Consider the following 15,027-nt stretch of genomic DNA (forward strand, 5'->3'; position numbering starts at 1 on the left):
TCTTTTAGGTGACTTCCAAGGCCCTGAGCATCACCCACTGCTCGTACCATCCCTCCAACAGCTCATCGTTCATCTGGCCCATGGAATCAGAACGGTTTGGGTTGGAAGGGACCCTAAAGACCACCTAGTTTCATCCCCCCAGCCATGAGCAGGGACACCTTCCACTAGATCAGGCTGCTCCAAGTCCCATCCAGCCTGCCTTTGAACACTTCCAGGGATGGGGAATCCCAAAGCCAATACTCTACCCTGTGTAAACACACACCTAGACACCAGCTACATATGAAACAGTGTTTGCCCTTTTTCACGGTAACCTCTGACCCTCCCTTGGGACCGATGAAGGGACTGCATGGACAAAACCCTTCCCACCCTCAGGAATTACTCCTGTTTCCCCACACAGGCAGTGCAGAGGGTGGGTTGGCTCGGGGGCTGTCTGAGGTGGGAGGCAGCACAAGGGATGACCTCTGGCAGTGCCTGGTTCTGCTCGCTGCAGTTTGGCAACAGGGCACAAAAGGGGTGTCCCTGTGCGTGTCCCTCCCGCCCTAGCCCCTCTTCATGGGGGGCCGGAGCTTCACACATTAACGGGCCCTCTCAGCACAAAGCCCGCGAGTTTCTTAATTAAGTCCAAGTGAAAGCCGGCCTAAAAGCATCCCACTTACATCGCGGAGTGCCTCCCGTCTGGACTTCAAACGCGGCGGGCACTGCCCGTCAGGCACAGCCTCAATAGCGCTCGGCGCTTTTCCCCGTGAATGGGGAACGCCGAGCCTTCAGCTCGGCCTCTTCAGCCTCCTCTCGTCGTCCCTCCAATTTTAGATGTGTCTCCGGGATATAGAGGGGGAAACAAAGGGGCTGCTTGTGTGTCAGAAGCCCTCGGAGGGGCTGCGTTTCAGTCCACCCTTCTCCAAAGCAGGGGCAGTGTCTGGAGAGTTCTTTAGCAGTTTTTGTCTCATTAACATTTCCATGAGGGATCAAAGAACATATTAAAAAATATCTAAGTACAATTCCTGCTATGGAATGAGAACATATAAAAAAACCTGCTCAGATGCCTTTCCCTGATCCCTGGCATTATTATTAGATAATTGTCTCTTCATGAAACCAGCTTTTATTCCCACTAAACCCCGCGAAAGTCTCGGCAGATCCGTCCCACCAAGCCCCCGCTCCCCTGTACTTTTTTCCATCGTCAGGGCCGAGTTGCTCTATGTTCCTCCCAAACAGAACCCGATTATTCCCTGGCAGTAAGTCACCGGGAGCAGGAATTGCTTTAATGTTGTCCCTTTGAGCAGCTGCTGGGGGTGGGCTGGGAGATGGCTGCGGCCACGGAGCTGGGATGAATACTAAAGAAGCACTGAGGCATCGCGTCCCGCACGGGGGGGGGGGGGGGGGGGGGGAGTAGGATTTTCTCCTTGGAGGAAGTAAATCAGTGAGCTTTACATGTCCAAAATGAGCCTTTTTCTTCCTCCTCCTTGGATGTCTGCATGCCCAAACCCTGCCAGGGTGAGCTGCCACACACCTGGTGCCTTGTCCCGGCTGCTCCGGCAGTGCCGGCCAAGGGGACCGTGCCCACCGCCCCGGCCCCACTGCCACGATTCCTCCTCTGCTCATTAGAGATGCCCAGCAACACCCCACAGACAAAGCCACAGGCAAACAAAGTGTAGGGAGCAGGGGGAAGGGGAGAGAAGGGGATTTTTTTTTTTTTTTAAAGAAAGGAGTGTGGAGGAATTCTTCATTCACTGATCTGTGGAATACATTAATATCCCAAGTGTTGGCACAGCCTCCCATGCTCGGGGGACCAACAATGCAAGCAATGACTCCGAGTCTGGGATCTTCAAATAAACCACCCCTGCTGTCATGGCCACCGGGAAAGAGAATAACAGCAATATTAGCTGACCTTCATTTTGTTGTTTCTCCAGACCTGACTGCTGGACCTCTGTTTGCCTGTTACTAGGATTTCTTGGCTGAAAAATGCGAGCATTTCCTAGACCATACAAGAGGCAGTTTATTAGGTAAATAAACCAGGCCTTAAGCAGCCACTGCTGCTTCATAATGAGGAGGGAAGGAAAGGATCAGACCTCCCTGCACCACCTAAAATAACCCCAATCAAGGCTCTCTAACTACCATCACAGGCATATTTTTCAACAGACAGTTAATGAACAAGAGAAGGTCATCCCAGCCGAGCCAACTTGGGCACAAAACAAAATTTGCTGAGAAAACTATAGGCCATAAAAATCCCAGCAAGCACTGTCTGCATCCTATAAAACTGTCCCTCTATGGAAGCAGAAAGAAGTTTAAAATAAGTGTGTTCTTTCAGGTTCCTGACAAAAGAAAGCATCAAGGGGAAGATGTTTAAAGAGTCCTGCAAGGAGGGATAGGAAGGAGAGCAACGGGGACACCAGTCCCTGCTTTCCTGAGCTCCAGGAGCCACAGTGATAAACATCATTAATTATCAGGCAGACAAGGACCCAAGGGTGAGGTACAAGCCTGCAGCACCTCCCACAAACGGCTACTGCAAATTAGAGGCAAGTTTTCCAACATTTCCCAATGCATCTCACAGATAAATGTAATAACCAGACGGAGTCAGAAAGCATGGCTTGGAAAATGAAGTTTCCACTGAAACTGAGTTAGTGGTACTGTTTTCCTTGCCAAAACAGCAATGTTCTGGTGCATTTTTTTTAATATTTAGAAGGCAAGTATTACACAGGAGCTACTGTGTGCTACAATCCATCTGGGGATGTGGTACAAGACAATCATAACGCATCCAGTGCCCCACGAGTCACAACCTCACACCTGCAACCCCTCTGCAAAGCCCAGCACTCACCAGAATTTCACCCCAAAATCACTGATCATCCTGCAGCAGAAACAAACGTCCTCCCTTGTCCCTAAAGTGAGAAACTATTTCTGAAGCAGACAGGCTGCACATTCAAACAGCAAATCCCACTTTGCTGCTGCAGATCTGTGCCACCACTGTCCTGCTGGGTCTGCAAACAAGTGTGATGCCCCAATGACACTCCTCTGCTTTCATCACGTAGGTGTGGAAGTCACTGCAAACACCAGCTCCAACACTGGCACAACAGCATCAGCCTGAGCTCTGTGTCACCTCTGTGTGACATCCAGCAGGGTGGCACCATGCAAAAGATGCAAAGCCTATCTGAAGACTCAGGCGAGCAGAGAGGTAGCCCAGGCTACAGCCACCTCAAAGGTACCTTCCCCAGAGCTCCACTCACACCTTCAGCCATGGCAGGGCGAGGCCGAAGTCATGGACTGTAATCTGCAAAACCCACCTATTTTTAAATACAGTGTTAAAACTAGTGCTGCTTTATTAAACTCATTGATTTAAACTCCCATTTCTGTGAGTTTGGAGAAGCTGTGACTGCATGTTCCACCAAAAGGAAGGTGCTGAGGCTCCTTCCAGAGGCAGCACACACCCTCAAACCAGCTCACGGCTGTGAGTCCAACCCAACTCACCGTTGACAGACATGAAACTGCCCTTGTTGTAGCTGTACAATCTTTTAGGAGCTTAAGTCACTTAAGCAGCTTTTCCCCTGGATGCCCAAGCAGAAGGTCAGGGTATGGATGCTCCTTCAGATGGCACCTCACCCTCTGCTAGGAGGCAGGTATCCCATTTAACCTCCCGCCCTCCCTCTGCACTGGGCTTGGTGATCCCACAGCAATTGCAAAAACTGCTTCTGTGGGCTAATCCACTGGAAACCTCCATTAGCTCCAGGACTGTGAGGTCCCACTCAGGGCAGGCAGCAGGACAGTGGCTGCCAGGGAACATAGGGAACCCTGTGTGAAACAGCACCCACACTCCAGCCCAAACCTGGCTCCTTGCTGGTGCTCCTGAAAATCAGAATGGTTTGGGTTGGAAGGAACCTTAAAGCTCACCCAGTCCCACCCCCTGCCATGGGCAGGGACACCTTCCACTAGCCCAGGTTGCTCCAAGCCCCATCCAGCCTGGCGTTGGACACTTCCAGGGATGGGAAGCCACAGCTTCTCTGGGCAACCTGTGCCAGGGCCTCACCACCCTCACAGCCAAGAATTTCTTCCTAATCTCTGATCTTAACCTCCCCTCCCATCAGCTTAGTCATTCTCCCTTTCCTGTCACTCCATAGGCCTTGTCCCAAGTCCCTCTCCAGCTCTCCTGGAGCTCCTCCAGGCACTGGAAGGGGCTCTAAGGTCTCCCCAGAGCCTTCTCTTCTCCAGGTGAACACCCCCAGCTCTCCCAGCCTGGCTCCAGAGCAGAGGGGCTCCAGCCCTCGGAGCACCTCTGTGGCCTCCTCTGTGCTCTCTCCAGCAGCTCCATGTCCTCCCTGTGCTGTTCCCCAGGGCTGGAGCAGCTCTGCAGGGGGGTCTCACCTGAGGGGGCAGAGGGGCAGAATCCCCCCCTGCCCTCTGCCCACGCTGTGGGATCAGCCCAGGGCACAGGGGGTTTCTGGGCTGCCAGAGCACACGGCCAGGGTATGTTGAGCTTCTTGAGAAGCCCCAAGTCCTTCTGCTCAGGGCTGCTCTGAGTCCATTCCCACCCAGCCTGTTCTTGTGCTTGGGATCGCTCCGACCCACGTGCAGGACCTTACACTTGGTGCTGCTGAACCTCCTGAGGTTCACAGGGACCCAGCAATCCCCCATGTGAGCCCCACACCCCACACAGCCTGCACTGCTCCCAGCGCCCCTGGAACACGGACACTCTCCGGTCAGGACCGTTCCTGCAGGCACAGCTCCCTGGCCTGGCTCCCACACGCCTTCCCAAAACCAAACCACCAATCCCAGATGTGCAACACGCTTCAATTAACACTCTGCTGGAAGCCCAACTCCTGCGCTGGAATGCCACAAGCCAAACATATTTTATTTTCACCTTAAGTAAATACATTTTCTAAAGTAACACCAGAGATGCCACCCCCCTCTCCCTGACCTGACAAGCCCCTCCAGAAGGGCAGGGCTGTCTTGCTGCTCTTCCCCTGGGCCTGAGGACAGTTCTCCAGCCAGCCAGCACGATGGCAGGAATCCTACTGTATTTTTGCAAAACAAGGAAGATTTGAGCTCACAGCCCCTGTTGATTTATATCCCTGGTTTCTGGTGGGATCAGCATCTTCCATGTATCTCAGAAAGCCCTGAAGAGACTGCATAACCACTTGTCCCTAGCAGACTAATTTCTCCATTGACCACATCCTCCATGTATTGTTGTGTCCCTCGAGTGCCCGAGGCCTGGGAAGCAGAATTCCAGATGCTGGACCCTCACTCTGCCCAGGCACTGTGTGCTCAGGACAGCTCAGAGCTGGGGTGGATTTAGGGTAACACAACCAAGGGAGGCTGGAAAGGGCTCGACAATTGGGAGCCAAAGATTAAGGTAGAATTTCAGAGTCACAAGGAGTACTACAAACATTTAACCCAGATAATTTCCCCACTAATTTAGATTTAATGTGGTACAAAATTCTCAAGCCCAAACACCGTTGTTTTTCAGTTCCAGATCGGGTAGAGCAATTATTTTGTCATTGAGCACATTAGGAAAGAAAAGGCAGAAGGAGGCAAGTTTGAGCCTCTTTGGTAATGTACAAATTAACACATTTCATCACCATTTTCAGAAATATAAATTAATGATTTAATTCTGCAACATGTATCCTTGGAAACCAAGCTGTAAGCAGTCACCCTTGGATATTTCACACAATTCCACTTTTTTCAAGATTGAAATACAACTAATTGCTTGGCCTTTTGCAGTGATGGACAGCTTGGGTGAGCAGGGTGCCCAGGGGCTTATTTTACCACCAGATTTGTACAATCCTGCTATGTGGGTTGACAACAGCTGCTCTAAATCTCCTGATAGGTATGAACAAGCACTGATGAAGTTCAGTCTGTTTGAACAGCTGCATATGCAAATGTAATTAAGAAGATGTCTACTGCCTTTTGCTCTCCCGCTTCTCCCTCTCCCCTCACCCTATCTCCTGATGGGGAGGGATGCCATTTCACAGCTTCAGGCTTCAACCTCTGCCTGATTTACATCTCACAACTCACTCCCAGAAATGCCACTCTTGGGGTGTTCTTAAAATTAGGGCTCAGCTGCTGATTAGTTTGCAATCTCAATGCCCACTTGAAAAGCAACCCCTTGGCAGCATATCCAGCAAAGGAGCTTTTCTCCACCTTGTTTTACACACTTATGGCTTCCCTTCACCCTGTATTTGTACCACAGTTGCTGTACAGCCTGAAGTGAATCATTTCACTCCTGTCTCTGTCTGCCATCACTACCCAGGGAGACGCTTTAGGGGTCACCACAGCCACAAAAAGGCACATGGGAAGGGGTGGCACAGGTACAGAAGATGGGACAAGTGCACTGGATCCTACACTTGGGCCACAACCACCCCCTGCAGCTCCAGGTTTGGGGCAGAGCAGCTGGAAAGCTGCTGGTGGGAAAGGCCCTGGGGGTGCTGGTGACTGTGGCTGGACATGAGCCCTGGTGAGCCCAGGGGGGCAAGAGGCCAATGGCCCCTGGGCTGTGCCAGCCCTGGTGTGTCACAGCCCCAGGGCAGGGACTGTCCCTGTGCTGACACTGCTGGGGCACCTCCAGTGCTGGGGCAGCTCTGGGCCCCTCAGACAAGAGAGACATTGAGGGGCTGGAGCATGTGCAGGGAAGGGAACGGAGCTGGGGAAGGGGCTGGAGCAGCAGGAGCAGCTGAGGGAGCTGGGGGGGCTCAGCCTGGAGCAAAGGAGGCTCAGGGGGGACCTTCTGGCTCTGCAACCCCCTGACAGGAGGGGGGAGCTGGGGGGGGTCGGGCTCTGCTCCCAGGGAACAAGGGACAGGAGGAGAGGGAATGGCCTCCAGCTGTGCCAGGGGAGCTTTAGACTGGATATTCAGGAAAATTTCTTCACAGAAAGGGTGGTAATGCATTGGCAACTCCCCAGGGAGGTGGTGGAGTCCCCATCCATGCAAGAGTTCAAAAAACACATGGATGTGGCACTCAAGGACACGGTTCAGTGGTGAACGTGGTGGTGGTGCTGGGTTGATGGTTGGACTTGATGATCTTGGAAGTCTTTTCCAACCTTAGTGATTCTGTGATTCCATGTTTCTAAGTGATCACTGGTTAAATCTGAGAAGCCAGAGCTTGGTGGGAGAATGGAAGAGGCTGAGGGTGGTTCTGGAGGGTCTCAGTGCCACAGGACAAACTGTCATTAGATGAAGTGATCTGGTTAATGAAGGCAGGACTGATGCACCCAGAGCTCCAGGTCTTTCCCTTCCAACTGAGCATTATCTGGGTGTGCATCCCAAAATTAGGCGCAGCACCCACATGACTGCCCCACAGAAGGGAAAAGTGCTATGAGCAACCCCAGGCCTGTCCAAGTAACCTGAGCAGGATGGAGGTTTCAGAGCAAACTAAGAAAGATTAATTAGAACATGAAACGAAATGGTAAACAGGGTGGAAAACACTGGGACTGCACCGAGGGGAAATCAGATCAAACAGAGTTAATCAGGTTAGCTGGGAAGATAATGAATTTTCTAGACAAAGGAAGTGTGATAGAGCCCATCCACAAAGACTTCAGCAAAGCATGTGATCTTGTGCCACGTGGGAAATTCTGAGAGGAAAAAGATGGGGATTAGCAGAAGTGTAAGGGCAGGAAACTGGTGAGAGGCGAAGCGGCGTTGAAAGAAGGACCAGAATGGATGGAGGTCATGGGCAGAGCTCCTCCAGGAACGGTCAGCAGGCTGATCTGAGTAAATGTTATTATTAATGGCCTTGGCACAAAAAGTAAGTGTGCTAATGAAATCTGCTGATGACATGAAGTTGGAAAGCAGCATCAGCACAGAGGAAAGCTGGGACAGAATGTAGGGGAAAATGGGTGACTCTGAAGATGAATGGAGGAAGGTTGGAATTCAATGGGATGAAAGAGGAAGCAGCACACTGGGGATAAACAACAGTTTTTGCTATGAGTTGGAAAGAAAATGAACTTGGGTAGAAAATGTTCAAGAGTGAGAAAGGGCCAAGCAAACAGCTCAGAATAAAACTGACTGAGGCACCAACATACTGCAATTGAAATATTTCCAGCAGCCAGAGAAGTGCTAGAGCCAGTGGGCAAGACATCGTGAGAAGGCTCCCAGTTCTTGTGGTTAAAAATCCAAAAAGTTCAAGCAGGAATAAGTGTAAAAAAGATTTATCAGCAAACAGATTAATTGAGGAGATTAAAATGTAAAGAGACTTGTTCTGCAAAACAAGCCCTGCAAAACAAAAGCTGGGAGGGCACACTGAGTGATCTCTTGGACGCACACATTTGAGGGGAAGAAATAAAAGAGGGGAAAGAACTATTCAAGACACCAGAACAAGGGCTGCACGTGGGTAACATGAAGTATCCCTGACAAGTCCAGGCTGGAAATAAGTTTATGACCATTTCAGCCTTCCAATAGGAGTAATGGGGGGGAAAAAACAAGCTTGTTCTCAGAAATTTATCTTGAAGGGATCCTCTGACCCAGAAGGCTCTTCTTGTCCTTTCCTGCTCAACACACACAGAGCTGACACCACCAGGACATGCTGTGCTTCCCACCTGGAAGGAGATTCATAAAGCAACTCCAAACCACCTCTTTTTTACAAAACCTCCACGTTTATGACCACTTAGGTCCATCCTCTTTCACCAGCTGAATCCATTTCCACACCTCAGTATGAGCAATTTTAAGGCAGATACTTGAGTAGTGAATATTGTGCGTTTGAGGAGGAGGAGGAGGAGAAGGCTCAGCAAGGCCATGAGCTGGCTGGAGGGTACAAAGGCATTGGAGGAGTGAGTACCAGGCTGTGGGACACAGCAAAGGCATCATCTCACCCCACGACTGACCTTGTTCCAGTGGATCTGCTGAACTGGAAACACCCTTTGGGATATTCCCTCACACCATTAGTCATCCCCTGAGCTCTTTGCCTGCCCTTTGGGGGCTCTGAAGTAACAAAGCCAAGGAAAAGTGTTTCATATTATGGCAGGACAATAAATGAACCAGAAGTCTTAGATAAGCAATGTGCCAAAATAACTGGTTTGTTTAAAACTTGTTCTATTAACGTAATTAATGATGTCCCTAAGCTAATCTGCTTTGAGGTTTGTCTGGTGTCTAATGAGACTTGAGCTCCCATTTCCAGCTCAGACTTGAGTTGCCTTCCCCCCTCAACAGGGCCCTTAATTGGGCCTCTCTAATGAGGCTGGATGCCCAAGTAAACTTGCAGGAGCTCCTTGTCTTTGCAACCTCCCCCTCCAGCTCATTTCAGCCTCAATTAGCCAGGGGGTGCAGAAGTCAGTGGGGCAAGGAGGGAGAAAGAGCAGGGCTGCACCCACCAGGTGCTCCCAAAACCAGGCTCACCTCTGGCAGACCTGCACTTCCCACTCACAGCTTCCCTGTACTGTCCTGTACGAGCCGTGTGAGGGGAGCAAACACCTCATGGAGCTCAGATGGGAACTACAGCACTGGGGGGGATGATGCACAAGGTAGCAGGAGCAGTGGGAAGCTAAATCCTGCAGTGAGATCTGAGATCTAATCCTGCAGGATTCCTGGTGTTCCCTGGCAGGCTGGCAGGGAGAGTTGCTGGAGGAGGGAAGAGGGAGACAGAAAATCCCAGATGGAACTCCATGGCTGCCCCTTGGCCACCTCCCCGGGCTGCTCTGCCATGAGGTGTTGGCACATTTCAATTCACATGAGATAGAAGGAAGAATTCTTTTTTTTACCATGAAGGGGGTAAGGCCCTGGCACAGGTTGCCCATCCCTGTGGCTGCTCCATCTCTGGAAGTGTCCAAGGCCAGGTTGGATGGGGCTTGGAGTAACCTGGGCTAGTGGAAGGTGTCCCTGCCCATGGCAGTGCCCATGGACTAGATGGCCTTTAAAGGCCTCTTCCAAACCCAAACCATTCTGTCATTCTATGATTTAAGGCACCAGTGATCAGCAAAGACACCACAGATGAGCCCAGTTTAACCAACAGATTCATCATTCCTCTGCTGAAGTTTCTTTTCAACTTTTCGTGCAGGGAAAACAACTCAGAACAAACTTTTCAACATGTAATTGCTTAAAGTGGAAGAAACTGGAGGAAGGAAAAATTATAATTAAAAAAAAAATCAGGAAAACATATAACTTGCCAGGCCAAGAAAACTCATCCCAGTGAAGGCTGGACAGGTGACTCAGCCAGTGCAGTTGTCAGGGCAGCACTGGGGAGGAATATCAGTGTTAACTTCTCCAAGGGTCAGATTGCAGGAAAGGCTGATTTAATGGCAACTGCACCAGTTTCTCCTCTCCACTGAGAAAAAAACAAATGGATGGGGACTTGCTCATCTAAACACACAGGATACGTCAGAGGAACAAACCTGAGCAACTGCCATCCATAATTTATAAAACAAATTAAATCCATGGCAAAAATAACCAAGACTTAGAACAGAGAGATCACAGAATCTGGCAGAAAAAGGCCCCAGCCTGCATGAATCATTATTTTGTAGAGGAAGCCTTATATAATCCAAGCTACTCTGTTTTAAAACAAATCAAACCTTCCAAAACCTCCAATTAATAGGTTTGGCAAAGCTCTGTTTTTAACAGAGTGTTTTGGTGTTTTGGTTACTTGGTAAGATAAGAAAAAACCCCACCTGGTACAGAATAACTTCACAGTAGTCTACACCCTGCTTTTGGGATCCCCCAAACCCTCCAAAGGAAGGCAAAGGGGAGATGAGAGCATCTACCTGGGGCTGAGGGAGGCGATTAGATTGCATTGCCATCTTGTGGAACAGGAGAAAACCAAACACAGGGAAAAAAACTGCTCAGCCACCACTGCAATGGGGTGTATTCCACAGGACACGGAGCCTGGCCCAGCAGGGGATGTGCTGGGGTTGTTCCTCCTCATTTTCAGTGTTTATCTGAAAGGTCAGAGGGATGCAGGCAGTGAGAACTGCACAGGCATGGTCTGCTCCCCCCACACTGCTCAGAAGGGGATGGATATGTCTGTCAGAAATAAGAGTTTGCTTGATTTTGCTTGTTTTTACTGTAAGGAAATCATAATCTTCTGTGTTGCTGGCCCAGGAAACAAAAGCAGCCTTTCTCCTCAGCTATGGGAGAGCCACCAGAGAGTGACTTGGGTAGGACCACACCAATCCCCAGGTGCCCTCCCCAGTTCATGGTCTAGTTCAGCAGGACCTGAGGAACATTTCTGACCCCACACATTGCACAGTCTGGCTGCAACTGCCTCCACACGTGTCAGATGTGCCAACGGGGCTCCCAGGAGTGTCCTGGGCCACTAAAATAATCCCTGTGACTCCTTCAGAAACAAACACTTCAGGATGCTTTCATCCCAGAGCCTGGTTTAACCATCCTTTCTGCAGGGAGCTGCCTACTTGTGTCTTTAGGTAAAAAGAAACAAAAACAAAAACCCACTACAAAACTCAAGGATGGGGGGAAGGTTACCCAAAAGCACCAACTGGTGCCAGGCTGGGAGCCAGGGGAGGAGTTCACTGCACTGGTTCTTGTGTTCAGGAAATGACTGGATGTGGCACTCAGTGCTCTGGTCTGGTTGACAAGGTGGTGACTGGGCAAAGGTTGGACTCGATGACCTTGAAGGTCTTTTCCAACCTCAATGATTCTGTGATTCTGTAAACCCTATAACCTGGCCCAAAGGGACAAGGGGTGGAGACTGTAATGGATATAACTTTAAATTGGTGTAACCCATGCTTTGAGTTGTGTGTTATAGCAAACACCTGAACCAAAGGAGGAGAAGCCCTACAAGAAGTAGCTGCAGTGCAGCAGTGACCTGAGCTGAGCTGGCTTTGGTGCCCAGAAATTCCACACAACACACCAGCCCCTGTCCTGAATGACCATCAGAACAGATGGAGCCCAAAGTCATGGACTAAATGAACTCAAGGGACGTTTTCTGGGCTTTTGTGGGCATTTTACAGATATTTCATGGGGGCTGCCCACAGACATGGCATCTGTTATTGCATGAAAGGGTGGTGGTTAATGAGGATGTACTGGATGGTGACACAGTGGGGTGGACTAAGGAGTGGGGAGTGTGAGGTTTGGCTGGGGTAGAGTTAATTTTCCTCCCAGTAGCTGGTAGAGGGCTGTGGTTTGGATTTGTGCTGGAAGAGCATTGACAGCACAGGGATGTTTTCCTTATGGCTCAGAAGGGCTTACACAGCATCACTGCCCTTCCTGCTCTTCATCCCACCCCACCAGTGACCAGGCTGGGGTGCACAAGGAGCTGGGAGGGGACACAACCAGGACAGCTGACCCCAAATGACCCAAGGGATATTCCAGACCATATGGCATCATGTTCAGCAATAAAACTGGGTGGAGGAGGTTGTTGTGGGGGACCACTGCTCAGGGACTGTTTGGGCATTGGTTGGTTGGTGGTGAGCAATTGTTCACATTTGCATCCCTTGCCCTACTTGGGGTTTATTTCTTCGTTATTTTCCTTTTCATTACAATTATTCATCATCATCATCATTATTATTATTATTATTATAGTTCAAATATTTAATTGTTTTTATCTCAAGCCATGAGCTTTGTCACTTATGCCCTTCCAATCCTCTCCCCCACCCCACCAGGGGACACTGAGTGGGTGGCTCTGTGGGGTTGAGCTGCCAGCTGGGGTTAAACCACAACACCCCCCAGCATCTCAACCTTAATTATACTTTCATTTCTTTGCTTATTTTTTAAATGCAGTTCTTAAAAGGACATTCTAAGGGTTAATATTTCTAATAAAAAAATTACTGAGAAGTGGTTAATGAGTGTTATTCTGCATAAACCCCTGAAGGTGCCCAAACTGGAAGAGAGAGGGGACAAACAAACCCACGAGCATCAGTGGTGAAACTGAAAAGTCAGGACTGTGCATGCAGACATTCCTGGAGCAAAGCTGGCAAAGGCAGCCTCACATTTGACTAATGATTTGTGTGAACATTTTGGTGAAAGCCCAATGCAAATTCCTGAAATCTAAGAAACTTATATTTCCTACCAGCCCCCCTAATGCCCAGCACACACTGAGGAGGAACCAAACAATGCCAAGCAGTGTGCAAACATTTGCCTGCGGATGACTGATGATTTTCAACAATAATTTCATAAATGCAGCGGGCTTGAGCATATCCCATGGTTATTCTTCTGCTGCAATCCCTGTGAGTTCCCACTGACACCAGTGTGGGGCTGCCCAGGGCCACCAAGGGAGACGGGCTCGGAGCGGGACAGCCTTCCTGGGGCAGGGGCAAAGGCTGGGACTGTCAACAGCTCTTGAGCCAGCAAGAAATATGGCACGGAAAATAAGCTGCAAATGAAACAACCCTGAAGGTTTCTGCCAGGCTTGAGGATGGACAGAGGGGCAGAGGCTGCTCCTGGCAATGCCACCACAGCCGTGTGCTGGGCAGGTGACACCAACGTGGCACAGGCCACTGGGAACAGCCTCCAAAGCTGGAAATGCTGTTTGCATGAGAGAGAGAGATGTTGAAATATTGATTAAAGTTGGATTTCATCAGCCATACTTTGATTTTATGATGATACTGGCTGCTAACAAAGACACACCCATTAATGCATGACATTCTTGCTTGTAAAACAGGGATTATTCTGCTGTTCCTGCCAGTGTGATCCGCTTGTATCCACAGCCCGTGGCTCCAGTGCAGGCACTCAGCAGGAAAAAAGAAGGCATTATGATCCCAAAAATGAGGGAAAAACACAGAAACAGGCACATGCTGCAACAATATAGAGACTGGGTCTGAGCAAGGAAGGGGTGGGCAAGGGAGAAGACTGAGCACTTCACCTTAGTTTAAAACCAAAGTAAAACACCAAACCCAAAGGGTTACTGAAGATTTTATCAATTTAAACTAAATGTTGGAGGGGGGGGAAAAAGCACTCTAAAAAAGTTACCTAGCAGGTGCCAGTTTTCCTGCTGCCTGGATTTATTCAAGGAATAATCATACATACAGGGAGAGTTTTTCTCATCTTAACACACTAGTTCGCTTCCAGTGCCAGGGATAAGGGTGGAAAAGGGATGGGAAAAATGCCATTAAAGCCTGTGTCTTCCAGCTTTATTGTTCTAAAACTCGTGCTTGGGCAAAATGAAGCAGCTATCTGAGGCAATATGGTGTTTACATATGCCCAGATTGTTATGCAAACACAGGAAGACCTATTGGAGCAGAGAGAACAGGCACTGGGGGCAGTGCTTCTCACCACCCCTTGCAGAAAAATGTTTTCCAATGTGGAAAGGGTGAGAGAGGTCACCCCCAAGGAATCCAGCCCAGGATCCTCCCAGCCTTCGCCTCTCCCATCCTCCTCCTTCCTCCTCCTCCTCCTCTCAAATTCCCCAGGCAGCCAGCATGGGCTTCCCAAGTTAAAGAGACAGGCTCATCATCCAGCAACATGTCTGGGGGGTACTTGCATGAGGAACATAAAAAAGGGGGGAGAGATCCCTCCTGGGTGAAATGGGACTCCCTGCCTGCCCTGCACAGTCACATCCCTGCTCTCGTGCAGAAAACTAAACCACAGGAATTAAGGGGAGACTCCAAAGGCACACAGGGGTACTCAGCATCATTCAAGTGCACTTAATTTTAAATTAAATCCATCTTGCATCAACATTAAAGATCCAAAATAAAAGAGTCAGTCATGAACTCTGCAGTCACGCCTTTAGTTCCATCTGTAGTCGGTACGAGAAGAATGGGAGACAAATGCTTCTGACAAGTCAACTTTAACCTCCAGAAGAAGCCACAGGTTTTCATCAACCTATATCAACCAAGCTTTCAAAAAGTTATCGCTGATGGAGAACCAAATAAATCCCTGGAATATACTGTCAGTGCCTGAAAGATGCCTCTGCCAGCCTAAGCTCAGGAGCTTCTGCTGCCAGATCCTCACTCTACAGGATAAAATCTCAAGAAGGTACGTGACCAAGTCAGCTCTTGACTTGCTCTTTACTAAACTACATAAGCCAAATTTCAATAACTTCTGACTATAAGTCAAATTTCTACCAAGAGTTTTGAGCCTTCTGGCACGGCAAAAACGAACCACAGGCAGCAGAACCAGACACACTGCTTTCAGCAGTGAACTGCCACCATGTCTCCCTGTGG

The 15,027-nt window shown here is 49.5% G+C and overlaps 1 protein-coding gene across 1 annotated transcript in view; it reads right to left on the reverse strand.

Annotated features, from left to right (window-relative positions):
• STX8 (syntaxin 8) overlaps window positions 1-15,027 on the reverse strand; it is a 93,279-nt gene that overhangs the window by 24,707 nt on the left and 53,545 nt on the right. The window lies entirely within an intron of this gene.

The sequence above is a fragment of the Corapipo altera genome, unplaced genomic scaffold (genome assembly GCF_003945725.1).
Source record: "Corapipo altera isolate COAL_440 unplaced genomic scaffold, ASM394572v1 122, whole genome shotgun sequence".
NCBI lineage: Eukaryota > Metazoa > Chordata > Aves > Passeriformes > Pipridae > Corapipo > Corapipo altera.